The sequence below is a fragment of the Engystomops pustulosus genome, chromosome 4, assembly GCF_040894005.1.
Source record: "Engystomops pustulosus chromosome 4, aEngPut4.maternal, whole genome shotgun sequence".
In the NCBI taxonomy this organism is placed as follows: Eukaryota; Metazoa; Chordata; class Amphibia; order Anura; family Leptodactylidae; genus Engystomops; species Engystomops pustulosus.
The window spans coordinates 184,303,426-184,316,932 of record NC_092414.1 but is presented as its reverse complement, the minus strand read 5'-3'; the positions used below and the strand labels follow the sequence as shown (position 1 = coordinate 184,316,932).

At 47.2% G+C, this 13,507-nt stretch overlaps 1 protein-coding gene across 1 annotated transcript in view; it reads right to left on the bottom strand.

Moving 5' to 3' along the window:
* The window catches only part of ADD2 (adducin 2), a 63,056-nt gene extending 50,096 nt beyond the window's left edge, over positions 1–12,960 (bottom strand). The window contains exon 1 of the mRNA XM_072148841.1: positions 12,816–12,960. The gene's annotated coding sequence lies outside the window, so the exon portion shown is untranslated. The remainder of the gene's footprint in view (positions 1–12,815) is intronic.
* Positions 12,961–13,507: the final 547 nt, after the last annotated feature.

Below are 13,507 nucleotides of genomic sequence, written 5' to 3'. Positions count from 1 at the left end.
TAGAAAATAGCCATAGCAATAGGATAGGATTGTTTGGTTCTAAAAACTCAAAAAAAAACAAAAAACACAAAAAAAAACAAAAAACACAAAAAAAACACACAAAAAAAAAAAAAAAAAGTAAAAAAAAAAAAAAAGTTATAACTCTCATTTTAAAAATGTTTAACCCCAGGGCTAGGGGTAGAGGACGAGGGCGGGGACGTGGGCGTCCAACTACTGCAGGGGTCAGAGGCCGTGGTCCTGGGCGGGGTGAGACACCACCTGCTGATGAGGGAGCAGGGGAACGCCGCAGAGCTACACTCCCTAGGTTCATGTCTGAAGTTACTGGGACTCGTGGTAGAGCACTGTTGAGGCCAGAACAGTGCGAACAGGTGATGTCGTGGATTGCTGACAATGCTTCGAGCAATTTGTCCACCACCAGTCAGTCTTCCACGCAGTCCACCCATGTCACCGAAATCCCCACTCCTCCAGCTCCTGCACCTCAGCCTCCTCCCCCCCAGTCTGCCCCCTCCCAGGAAAATTTGCCATTTGAACCGGCATACTCTGAGGAACTGTTTTCTGGACCCTTCCCACAGTCACAAACCACTTGTCCGGTTGCTGCTGAGCAATTTTCCGATGCCCAGGTTTTCCACCAGTCACAGTCTGTGGGTGATGATGACCTTCTTGACGTAGTGGAAGTGTGTAAAGAGGTGTCCGACGATGAGGAGACACGGTTGTCAGACAGTGGGGAAGTTGTTGTCAGGGCAGGAAGTCCGAGGGGGGAGCAGACTGAGGGATCGGAGGATGATGAGGTGACAGACCCAAGCTGGGTTGAGAGGCCGGGTGAACACAGTGCTTCTGAGACGGAGGAGAGTCCTCGACCTGAACAGGTTGGAAGAGGCAGTGGTGGGGCCAGACGGAGAGGCAGGGCCAGAGCTGGTGCATCAGCGCCACTGTCAACTAGTGAAGCTCCCGTGGTGAGGGCTCTTGCGGCGAGGGCTAGATCTTCAGAAGTGTGGAGGTTCTTTAAGGAAACACCGGATGACCGACGGACTGTGGTGTGCAACATTTGCCAAACCAGGCTCAGCAGGGGTTCCACCACTACTAGCTTAACTACCACCAGTATGCGCAGGCATATGAATGCTAAGCACCCCACTCAGTGGCAACAAGCCCGTTCACCTCCGGCCGTGCACACCACTGCTCCTTCCCCTGTGTCAGCTGCTAGTCAGCCCCCTGCCCAGGACCCTGGCCCAAAAACCCCATCGTCGCCTCCACGATCCTCCACAGCATCCACCAGCGTTCAGCTCTCCATACCCCAGACGCTGGAGCGGAAACGCAAATATAGTGCAACCCACCCGCACGCCCAAGCCCTTAATGTGCACATCTCCAGATTGCTTAGCCTGGAGATGCTGCCCTATAGGCTAGTAGAGACCGAGGCCTTTCGCAACCTCATGGCGGCGGCCGCCCCTCGGTATTCGGTCCCCAGCCGCCACTACTTTTCCCGATGTGCCGTCCCAGCCCTGCACCAGCACGTGTCAGACAACATCATCCGTGCCCTGACCAACGCCGTTTCTGACAAGGTCCACCTGACCACGGACACGTGGACGAGTGCTGCCGGGCAGGGCCACTATATATCGCTGACGGCACATTGGGTTAACTTGGTGGAGGCTGGGACCGAGACTGACCCTGGGGCTGCTCATATACTGCCGACGCCGAGGATTGCGGGGCCTACCTCGGTCCAGGTGTTTCAGGCCTACTATGCCTCCTCCTCCTCCCACCCCTCCTCCACCTCCTCCTCCGAACTACCATCCGTGGGCACGGCGCCATCAGTCGGTAGCTCTAGGCACAGCAGCAGTGCCGTCGCTAAGCGACAGCAGGCGGTGCTCAAACTGCTGAGCCTAGGCGACAAAAGGCACACCGCCCAAGAGCTATTACAGGGCATCACGGCGCAGACTGATCTGTGGCTGGCACCGCTGAACCTCAAGCCGGGAATGGTTGTGTGTGACAACGGCCGTAACCTGGTGGCGGCTCTGCAACTCGGCAGACTGACACATGTGCCATGCCTGGCCCATGTGTTAAATCTGATAGTTCAGCGTTTCCTCAAGACATACCCCAATCTGTCTGATTTGCTCACGAAGGTGCGCCGCATCTGTGCGCATTTCAGGAAGTCCAGCCCAGATGCTGCCACTCTCAGGGCAGCGCAGCGCCGCCTCCAACTGCCCGCTCACCGACTGTTGTGCGACGTGCCCACGAGGTGGAATTCAACACTGACCATGTTATCCAGAGTTTACCAGCAGCGCAGAGCGATTGTAGACTGCCAGATGTCAACTTCCACCAGAACTGGTAGTCAGGTCAGTCAGCTTCCTCAAGTCTACAATGAGGAGTGGACGTGGATGTCTGATATCTGTCAGGTGCTGAGTAACTTTGAGGAGTCAACACAGATGGTCAGTGGCGATGCCGCCATCATCAGCCTCACCATCCCGCTGCTTGGCCTGTTGAAAAACTCTCTGGTCAGCATGAAGTCGGAAGCTTTGCGCTCGTCACAAGAGACGGGGGAAGAATATTCCCTTGTTGATAGCCAAAGCACCCTGAGGTCTGTTTCTCAGCGCATATCGGAGGAGGTGGAGGTGGAGGAGGATGAGGAGGAAGAGGAGGAGAATGTTGGCGAGACACAAGAGGGGACCATTGTTGAGTCCTTCACTGTTCAGCGTGTATGGGCAGAAGAAGAGGAGTTGGAGGAGTTGGAGGAGGAGGAAATGGACAGTCAGGCCAGTGAGGGGAGTGAATTCTTACGCGTTGGTACTCTGGCGCATATGGCAGATTTCATGCTAGGCTGCCTATCCCGTGACCCTCGCGTTCAAAGAATTTATTCCAGCACCGATTACTGGGTGTTCACTCTCCTGGACCCACGGTACAAGCAAAATCTTGCCACTCTCATCCCTGCAGAGGAAAGGAGTGTGAGAATGCATGAATACCAGCAGGCCCTGGTGCACAAGCTGAAACAGTATTTCCCTTCTGACAGCGCTAGCGGCAGAGTGCGTAGTTCTGCGGGACAAGTAGCGAGGGAGAGTAGGCGAGCAGGCAGCTTGTCCAGCACTGGCAAGGGTACGCTTTACAAGGCTTTTGCCAGCTTTATGTCACCCCAGCAAGACACTGTCACCTGTCCCCAGTCTCGGCAGAGTAGGGCTGATCTTTACAGAAAGATGGTGAGGGAGTACGTAGCTGACCATACCATCGTCCTAAATGATCACACAGCTCCCTACAACTACTGGGTTTCAAAGCTGGACATGTGGCACGAACTGGCGCTGTACGCCTTGGAGGTTCTTGCCTGCCCTGCCGCTAGCGTCTTGTCCGAGCGGGTTTTCAGTGCAGCTGGTGGCATCATCACCGATAAGCGTACACGCCTGTCGACTGACAGCGCTGACAGGCTGACGCTTATTAAAATGAATAAAGGCTGGATTTCTCAGAATTTCCAATCTCCACCAGGTGAAGGAAGCTCAACCTGAATAATTGATCCACTCCTCCTCCTCCTCCTCATTTTCCTCCTTCTCCTCCTCTTTGTACAGTAAAGCAGAGGAAAATGGCTATTTTTTGACAGGGCCCACTGGCTCTTGCTATACTTCATGCATTTAATTTTTCTGGAGGGCCACCTACCCGGTCCTCTGTTTGAAACAATTTTTGTGAGTGCCACATACAGGCACTCAATCTATTCCATTTTTCTGGAGGGCCACCTACCCGGTCCTCTGGTTTGAACAATTTTTGGGACTGCCACATACAGGCACTCAATCTATTCCATTTTACTGGAGGGCCACCTACCTGCTCCTCTGGTTTGAAGAATTTTTGGGACTGCCACATACAGGCACTCAATCTATTCCATTTTACTGGAGGGCCACCTACCTGCTCCTCTGGTTTGAAACATTTTTGGGACTGCCACATACAGGCACTCAATCTATCCCATTTTACTGGAGGGCCACCTACCTGCTCCTCTGGTTTGAACAATTTTTGGGACTGCCACATACAGGCACTCAATCTATCCCATTTTACTGGAGGGCCACCTACCTGCTCCTCTGGTTTGAAAAATGTTTGGGACTGCCACATACAGGCACTATCCAAATTAAATTGTCTCCATAGCAGCCTCCACACGTTGTCTCCATTGCTACCTCCAAAAGTCGTCCATATAGCTGCCTCCATACATCGTCCCTTTATCAAACGAGGTGTGTCAGGCAGAAATTTGGGTTGTTTTCATGGATTCCACATCAAAGTTGTTAACTTTGTCGCCACCCTGCTGTGTAATCCACAAAATATACTTGCAAACTTTTACCATTTAGGGATATTATTTCAGCGCTTCTTGCGCATCTGTTTACATTCCCCTCACCCGCCATATCCTAAACTTATAAGAACGCTACTACACTTGATCTTATACAAAAGTGCTGTTTGGGGAGTAGCCTAGAGACAGGGGCTTGGATTTGCGAAAGCTCGCCTGGCAGCGGAGCGCCAGCTCCATGCGCATCATGCGCTTCTTGCGCATCTGTTTACATTCCCCTCACCCGGCATATCCTAAACTTATAAGAACGCTACTACACTTGATCTTATACAAAAGTGCTGTTTGGGGAGTAGCCTAGAGACAGGGGCTTGGATTTGCGAAAGCTCGCCTGGCAGCGGAGCGCCAGCTCCATGCGCATCATGCGCTTCTTGCGCATCTGTTTACATTCCCCTCACCCGGCATATCCTAAACTTATAAGAACGCTACTACACTTGATCTTATACAAAAGTGCTGTTTGGGGAGTAGCCTAGAGACAGGGGCTTGGATTGGCGAAAGCTCGCCTGGCAGCGGAGCGCCAGCTCCATGCGCATCATGCGCTTCTTGCGTATCTGTTTACATTCCCCTCACCCGGCATATCCTAAACTTATAAGAACGCTACTACACTTGATCTTATACAAAAGTGCTGTTTGGGGAGTAGCCTAGAGACAGGGGCTTGGATTGGCGAAAGCTCGCCTGGCAGCGGAGCGCCAGCTCCATGCCAAGATCCAACTAACATAGTTTTAACTGCAGCACCTTTAATCTACTACTAGTTCACTGCCTCCATACATGGTCCCCTTATCAAACGAGCTGTGTCAGGCAGAATTTTGGGTTGTTTTCATGGCTTCCATGTTAACTTTGTCGCCACCCTGCTGTGTAATCCACAAAATATACTGGCAAACTTTTATCATGTACCGATATTATTTGAGCACTTCTTGCTCACCTCCTTTGGTTCCTCTCTGCCACCCATTGGTTTGAAGCCTGAGTCCATTTAGGGTATGTCGCCATGACACTCTCTAGCCTGCTGCCGCTGCCTCTGCATGCCGTCCCCTATAGTGTCAGGGTCAATTATTGCATGTTTTAGATGCTATCTAGCTTCATTCTGTCACTCTGTCATGGCCATGCTGTTGCCCATAATTTTGGCATAATGGTGCGTTTAAGCAGCCTCAGAGGCATCCATGCATGCTGCCCCTGCTGTTTCCTGTCCATTTCCGTGGTGTTTCCATCCTTTTCTGAGGTTCCCAGGTGTTTGGCCAAGCTTCCCTGTGCAGAGCCTTGGTCCCCTTGAAAAATGCTCGAGTCTCCCATTGACTTCAATGGGGTTCGTTATTCGAGACGAGCACTCGAGCATCGGGAAAAGTTCGTCTCGAATAACGAGTACCCGAGCATTTTAGTGTTCGCTCATCTCTAGTAGGTTTCCTTTAAACCTTGCACAAGCCAAACACAGCGGTGGGAAAGGACATAGGTGTACCCGGTTGCCCAGAAGTTGTTGGAGCTTCCGTGCCCTGTAAACAAACAGGGGCATGGCTCCAATGGACAGCAGAGTGGGACACCGGGAGCGACGGAGGAGTTGAGTACAGCTTTATATTTAGTAGGACAACCCCTTTAAGCTCTTTTGCAATTTCCACATGAGTATTATGCTTGGATTTTCTATGCATGCAAAATCCAGAGCATAATACTTTAGCAGGGTACTGGAACAAATTATCCAAACATATTTTCATTTTTTTTTTTTTTTAACTATTTGCTGTGGATTCTCATGCAGGAATTCAACCTTTACATGATTTCTGCTTATTTCTATAACTCTGCCTCCATCTCATCAAACAGAGCAGATACAAGATTAGTGATGCAGACCTCGCTTACAATACTCTTTATTCCTTACGAACACCAGATGGACAGCCACTTGTTTCAGACCTTGGCGCTGAAGATCTGGCCACCTACTTTAAAGATAAAATTGATTGCATTTGTCAGGAAGTTTCCCAATCCATTCCCTCCATTGATCCCCTTCCTTCCAGTACCTCACCCTGGTTGCTCCCTTCCTTTGAGCCGGTCACAGAGGAAGTAGTATCCAGGCTTTCTTCTGCTCACGACATTATCTGCACCAGTGACCCAATCCCCTCACATATCCTACAGTCCCTCTCTCTAGTGGTCACTTCTCACCTCATTAAAATATTAAAAATCTCTCTTCTGGCGTCTTTCTTCCTTCAAGCTAGCGGTTGTTACCACATTACTAAAGAAACCCTCCCCGAACCCATCCAGTGCTCCTAACTACCAACCAGTTTCTAATCTCCATTTCATCTCCAAACTCCTGGAACGCCTGGTCTATTCTTGACTTACCCACTACCTCTCAGCTAACTCCCTCCTTGACCCCCTTCAATCTCCTTTTTGTACTATGCACTCCACTGAAACTGCTCTTACTAAAGTCTCCAATGATCTCCTCACTGCTAAATCTAAAAGTGACTATTCTCTCCTCTCAGCAGCGTTTGATACGATGGACCACCAGCTCCTCCTCAGGAGGCTTCCCTCCCCTGGCCTCAAGGACACTGCACTCTCTTGGTTTTATTCCCATCTCTCTGACCGCACCCAGTGTCTCCTTCTCCAGATCTCCCTCTTCTCCTCTTCCTCAGACTGTCGGGGTTCTTCAGGGCTCAGTCCTAGGTCCTCTTCTCTTTTACCTCTATACTGCCCCCATTAGACAATCTATCAGCAGATTTGTTTGTCAGGATCATCTCTGTGCTGATGCTACCCAGCTTTAGAAGTGTGCACGTAATATCACTCCCACCTTACTGCAGAACACCAGCGACTGTCTCTCTGCCATCTCTAACATCATGTCCTCGCTCTTCTTGAGACTTAATCTTTCCAAAATGGAACTGGTCTTTCCACTGTCTACCAAATGCTACACGGATTTCACTGCACTGGTTGCCCGTCCCATTACAAATACAGTTTAAATTAGTCATCCACATCCAGAAAGCTCTGCAAAATGCTGCATCTCCCTACCTCTCCTCTTTCATCTCAGTCTATAGCCCAACCCATGCTCTTCGATCTGCCAGTGATCTTAGATTATAATTTATTTTCTTCTTAAAAATCAAACCTCTCACTCACATCTCCAGGACTTCTCCTGAGCTGCACCAATTCTCTCGAATGTCCTACCCTGGTCTATCAGACTAATACCAAAGCTTCAAAATGTTCTCTTAGAAATCTTTAGACAGGCCTATCACATTCTCTAACTGCTTGCAACTAACTCGCTTTTTATCCAGCAAACACCATAAGCTCCAGGCTTCTCTGCAGTCCCATTGATATCTTTATATGATGGCTGATGGTTCAAGCAGCAACATTTTTATTAAATTATTTTTCTACCAATTGCTTATAATAAATGTCTGGACCATTATACAAGCTCTTATACCTCTTGTGTCACCTCCTCACCCTCATAGACTGTACGGTCTAGTGTCACCCTCTCATCATCATAGACTGTAAGCTCTTGTGTCGCCCCTCATCCTCATAGACTGTAAGCTTGTGTCACCCCCTCATCCTCATAGACTGTAAGCTCTTGTGTCACCTCCTCATCCTCATACTGTAAGCTCTTGTGTCACCTCCTCATCCTCATACTGTAAGCTCGTGTCACCCCCTCATCCTCAGACTGTAAGCTCTTGTGTCACCCTCTCATCCTAGTAAACTGTAAGCTCTTGTGTCACCCCCTCATCCTCATAGACTGTAAGCTCTTGTATCCCCCTCATCCTCATAGACTGTAAGCTCTTGTGTCACCCTCTCATCCTCATAGACTGTAAGCTCTTGTATCACCCCCTCATCCTCAGACTGTAAGCTCTTGTGTCACCCTCTCATCCTCATAGACTGTAAGCTCTTGTGTCACCCCTTAACCCTCATAGACTGTAAGCTCTTGCGTCACCCCCTCATCCTCAGACTGTAAGCTCTTGCGTCACCCCCTCATCCTCATAGACTGTAAGCTCTTGCGTCACCCCCTCATCCTCATAGACTGTAAGCTCTTGCGTCACCCCCTCATCCTCATAGACTGTAAGCTCTTGCGTCACCCCCTCATCCTCATAGACTGTAAGCTCTTGCGTCACCCCCTCATCGACTGTAAGCTCTTGCGTCACCCCCTCATCCTCATAGACTGTAAGCTCTTGCGTCACCCCCTCATCCTCATAGACTGTAAGCTCTTGCGTCACCCCCTCATCCTCATAGACTGTAAGCTCTTGCGTCACCCCCTCATCCTCATAGACTGTAAGCTCTTGCGTCACCCCCTCATCCTCATAGACTGTAAGCTCTTGCGTCACCCCCTCATCCTCATAGACTGTAAGCTCTTGCGTCACCCCCTCATCCTCATAGACTGTAAGCTCTTGCGTCACCCCTTCATTCTCATAGACTGTAAGCTCTTGCGTCACCCCCTCATTCTCATAGACTGTAAGCTCTTGTGTCACCCACTCATCCTCATAGACTGTAAGCTCTTGTGTCACACCCTCATCCTCATAGACTGTAAGCTCTTGTGTCACCTCCTCATCCTCATAGACTGTAAGCTCTTGTGTCACCCCCTCATCCTCATAGACTGTAAGCTCTTGTGTCACCCCCTCATCCTCATAGACTGTAAGCTCTTGTGTCACCCCCTCATCCTCATAGACTGTAAGCTCTTGTGTCACCCCCTCATCCTCATAGACTGTAAGCTCTTGTGTCACCCCCTCATCCTCATAGACTGTAAGCTCTTGTGTCACCCCCTCATCCTCATAGACTGTAAGCTCTTGTGTCACCCCCTCATCCTCATAGACTGTAAGCTCTTGTGTCACCCCCTCATCCTCATAGACTGTAAGCTCTTGTGTCACCCCCTCATCCTCATAGACTGTAAGCTCTTGTGTCACCCCCTCATCCTCATAGACTGTAAGCTCTTGTGTCACCCCCTCATCCTCATAGACTGTAAGCTCTTGTGTCACCCCTTCATTCTCATAGACTGTAAGCTCTTGTGTCACCCCTTCATTCTCATAGACTGTAAGCTCTTGTGTCACCCCCTCATTCTCATAGACTGTAAGCTCTTGTGTCACCCACTCATCCTCATAGACTGTAAGCTCTTGTGTCACACCCTCATCCTCATAGACTGTAAGCTCTTGTGTCACCTCCTCATCCTCATAGACTGTAAGCTCTTGTGTCACCCCCTCATTCTCATAGACTGTAAGCTCTTGTGTCACCCCTCATCCTCATAGACTGTAAGCTCTTGTGTCACCTCCTCATCCTCATAGACTGTAAGCTCTTACGAGCAGGGCCCTCATTCCTATTGTTTCATTTGATATTAGTGTAATGTCTCATTTTATTTGTATATGTTATCTGTAAAGTCAGAAAATGATGGCGCTATACAAAATTATTATTCCAGGCTTAGAGGGTGATGTTATTTGTCAAAGTGTGCAGCATTATACAGGCAAGTCCATTACCTACACAAAAAATAGCTAGTTCTATGTATAAATCCTATACTGAGAATATTCCACATACAATCTCAAGTAGGTAAAGAAATGATTGCTCCAAGGTACAGAGGGAATAAGCCTGTGCTCTGGGGTTTGCCACCAGGAACAGTCACAGATGCCCTCGTGTAGAGGAACGACCAGCTCATTCCCCTTTTTTTAAGTGTTAATTTTTCAATTAAAAGTCAATGTGATGGTTTCGCACAGCAGAGACTTTCGGATCGTCAGGAGGAGCTGGCAGATTGCTATTCACACAGCTGCGTGGGAAGATCACATAGGCGAGCGTCTAAAATAACTCGAGTGAGTCAGATTGGAGGGTGAATTATATGTAACCCACTCCTATAGGCAGTGACACACATGGAGAATAGGGGAGCTTGAAGGATAATGTATTGCTCATTGCACATAAGTAGGGGGTGAGTTCTCGTTTCCTGCTGGCAGAATGAAAAAAAACTCTAAAAATTTTAAAAAAATAAATAAATTGATTATAGCATTTGTAGTATAAGCTCTGCAAGGCTTTCCCTGTGAAGGTGCCCTATATCCACAGCTAAGAACACATATTGCATTACCGGCTTCTTAATCCATTAGCCCTGGCAACTTATGACATTGGGTTAATATATACAGTCATTATTAAGAAACACTGTTCTTAAGAGCAATATATTCACATGTATGTAGTTAGAATGGCTGACCTGGCATGTACAGTGACATATGACTGACTATTAACCTTGCTTGTCCTCCATGTCCAGCTGCTTCCATCCATATCAATGTCTGTATGGGTGTGGACTATTGGCTTCACGCTGGACTGTATTGCAGATGCAAGATCTTGCAAACTTTAACTATGTTATTACACATTGAAGGGTATTTACTCCACCTAAGCATTTGATTGCTGGAGGTCTAACAGCTGTGACCCCCAGGAATCACGATAATGGGGGTCTATGTGAATGTAGACGTGACCCACAAGCTTGACCCCTACACTATTCATTTTCATCGGACTTAGATCTCTGCAGATGTGAAAACAGATCTGGTGTTATGCTCTGTTTACATGGGGGACTAAGGGACCCCAATCACATGATCGTTAGACCCCTTGTGATTAATACACCAAGTAATACACCAAGTTATTTGTAGCCATCCAAGATGGTTTCATTTTTATGATATTTGTATAATTTTCCAATACAGGTGGTCCCCTACTTAACACCCGACCTCTAGTTACATACGGACCTTTGGTAATTGGTAATTTACTGTACTTTAGGCCCAGGCTACAATAAACAGCTATAACAGTTATTAAAAAGGTGTCTGCTATTAAGCTTTATTATTAATCCTGTTTTTTATGACAATCCAACATTTTTAAAATCCAAATGTCAGAGACAAAAAAAAAAAAAAAAAAAAATTGGATTTTTTTTTTGCATTTGTATTAAATTTGGAACTGTACATTTTACAATTGTAATTTAAGAACAGACCTACAGAACCTATCTTGTACGTAACCCGGGGACTGCCTGTACTATCTACACACCTGTTGAGATTATTCACCTGCATAACCATGAAATTTGCCAAGAGACTTACCTTGAGGCTACCCCCTCCTCCCATAGTTGCAGATATGAAAAGCTCCTTTTTGGATGTATCTAATAATAAACGTTCCAGGACATAAGGGAATCAGTTCTATTATTATACAGACAATTCTCAGTGACCATATTGGTGAGATATGAGGATGTATCAGGTTGTCCAGTATTACCAGTAAATGTATCCTTAGCTGGTAATGAGTTAAAGAGATACAGCCTTGAAATCCATTACTGCGCTGCAACAGATGACCTCATGCAACGCTGCAGGCGAAACAACTATGCACATCCAGAAATATGACCCTGGCCCCAGAATAGACAGGCGCAGCGACTATCCAAAAGTTATTGGTACTTGCAGAATTCTGCTCCTTAGGTTAGGAACTTAAACTTTATATACAGTATATTTTATATAACAACTTAGTTATCGTATTTCATCCTATAGGCATCACACCACTGGGAACCCCGACCAATGGTTGTGTTGTTGGGTCTAATGGAAGACGAACCAAAAGCCTAAAATGTATCCTATTAAAGGAACCTACATGAGCGTAACTTGTTGTATAACTGCGCAGATAACTATTTAGCACGGCAGTAATCTTGGTTTTAACTTCCAACATTTAAACTTCCCAAGAAAACATAACTTTAGAAAAGAATTAGCAACCTGACACAATAAATAGCTAATAAATTGCTTAATAATGCACCAGTCTCTCCCAGTATACAGTCACATCCAGGCTGTTGCATTCACAGTTGGCAGACCAATACGGTCACACCCTCTTTTTTACAGTGCAGTAAATTAAGGGTTAACAAGGGACTCTACATTCATTTTCACGTCTTGATAAATAGTACAGATACTGCAGCGGATAAAATACTCCCTCGTTAGACAGGAGCAGCAGGTATCTCCAGGTCTGGTGCTGGTCCAGTACATAGAACTACATGGTACCATAGGACCACTGCAATGCAACAAATGCTTCACAACAAAGCATATGGGCATGTCTTATCATGTCGTGATTTTTACTAATATAAAATACATTTTATTGTCGTGAGCAGATCCCTCTGCATTCTGCATGCTCCCTAGTGGCCGCCGTCGGTACTGCATTCATGTAAAGGATCTCAGCAGGGTGCTTTATTTCCCAGCAACGTTATTATTTTTATACTCAGATTGTAATCCAAAATGGCAACAAAAATACACCCACCTGCCACCCAAAATAATTATTGAGAGCGAATGGGATAGCATGATCTATTCTTCATATAAGAGAATGTAATGGCTTCTCGGGGAAATGGCCTTATTACACAGGTGGGGGAAGCAGATTATCCTCCCTATTGAGTACAGGGACTGATGTGAGTGATGACAATCTCTGTACAGCCCTGCGGAATATGCAGGTGATATATAAAGGACAAGTAATCAATAGATAAGTCATGCATCAATCTACTACATCTGTACACAGCAGGTTAAGAAGGGATAGAGCAAATCTGGTCCCAAATCTGTACCGTACACCGCAGGATCAGACGTTATATCAAATAAGGATGGAGACATACCTTTAATCTCTGCAATGGGAATGTTATCTCCTGCAGGTTGGGAAGCCCATGTTATCTCCTCCTGGTTTCTGGCTATGGAGCACAAGCCCAGCCCCTCTCTCGGTACAGCTGGCAAACAAAAGGCAGTGACAGTGATCTATGTCTGCCCTCCCCCTACCACACCCACCCACCCGGCAGCATCCCTGGGATGCTCCATACAACCTCATCACAATAGACCAGGGAATATCCCCGACACTAATGTGGACCAGCGATGCTCTGCAGCAATGAAAGGGTTACCGTAAGCAAACCTTAGCCAGGGCTGCATCCTCAGCAGGGAAAGGGTTAATGGCGTAATACGCAAACAAATTCTATTTCTAAATTTCCATAAAGGAAACATCAAAAAACAAACAAGGAAAAAGCTATGTACAGCGCTGAGCAAAGATGCAGCCGGCAATATATCGGTTACTACACAAGACGTAGAGAAGTAATTGAGCGAGATCTAATCTCCTGTGCTGGGCGGTATTCACACATGGTGGATTTGTGAAGCCTGTTCTCATCTGAATGGGGTTAGCTGAAGTTCTGAAATAGTATGAAATAGGAAATATTCATACACAGCAGTTTTCAGGCTAACAATTCACCCCAAAGCAGTGTGTGGGGTAGTTGGGTTTATTCTTGCGGCTGGGGACATAGATTAGGTGAAGCAATTGAGAAGA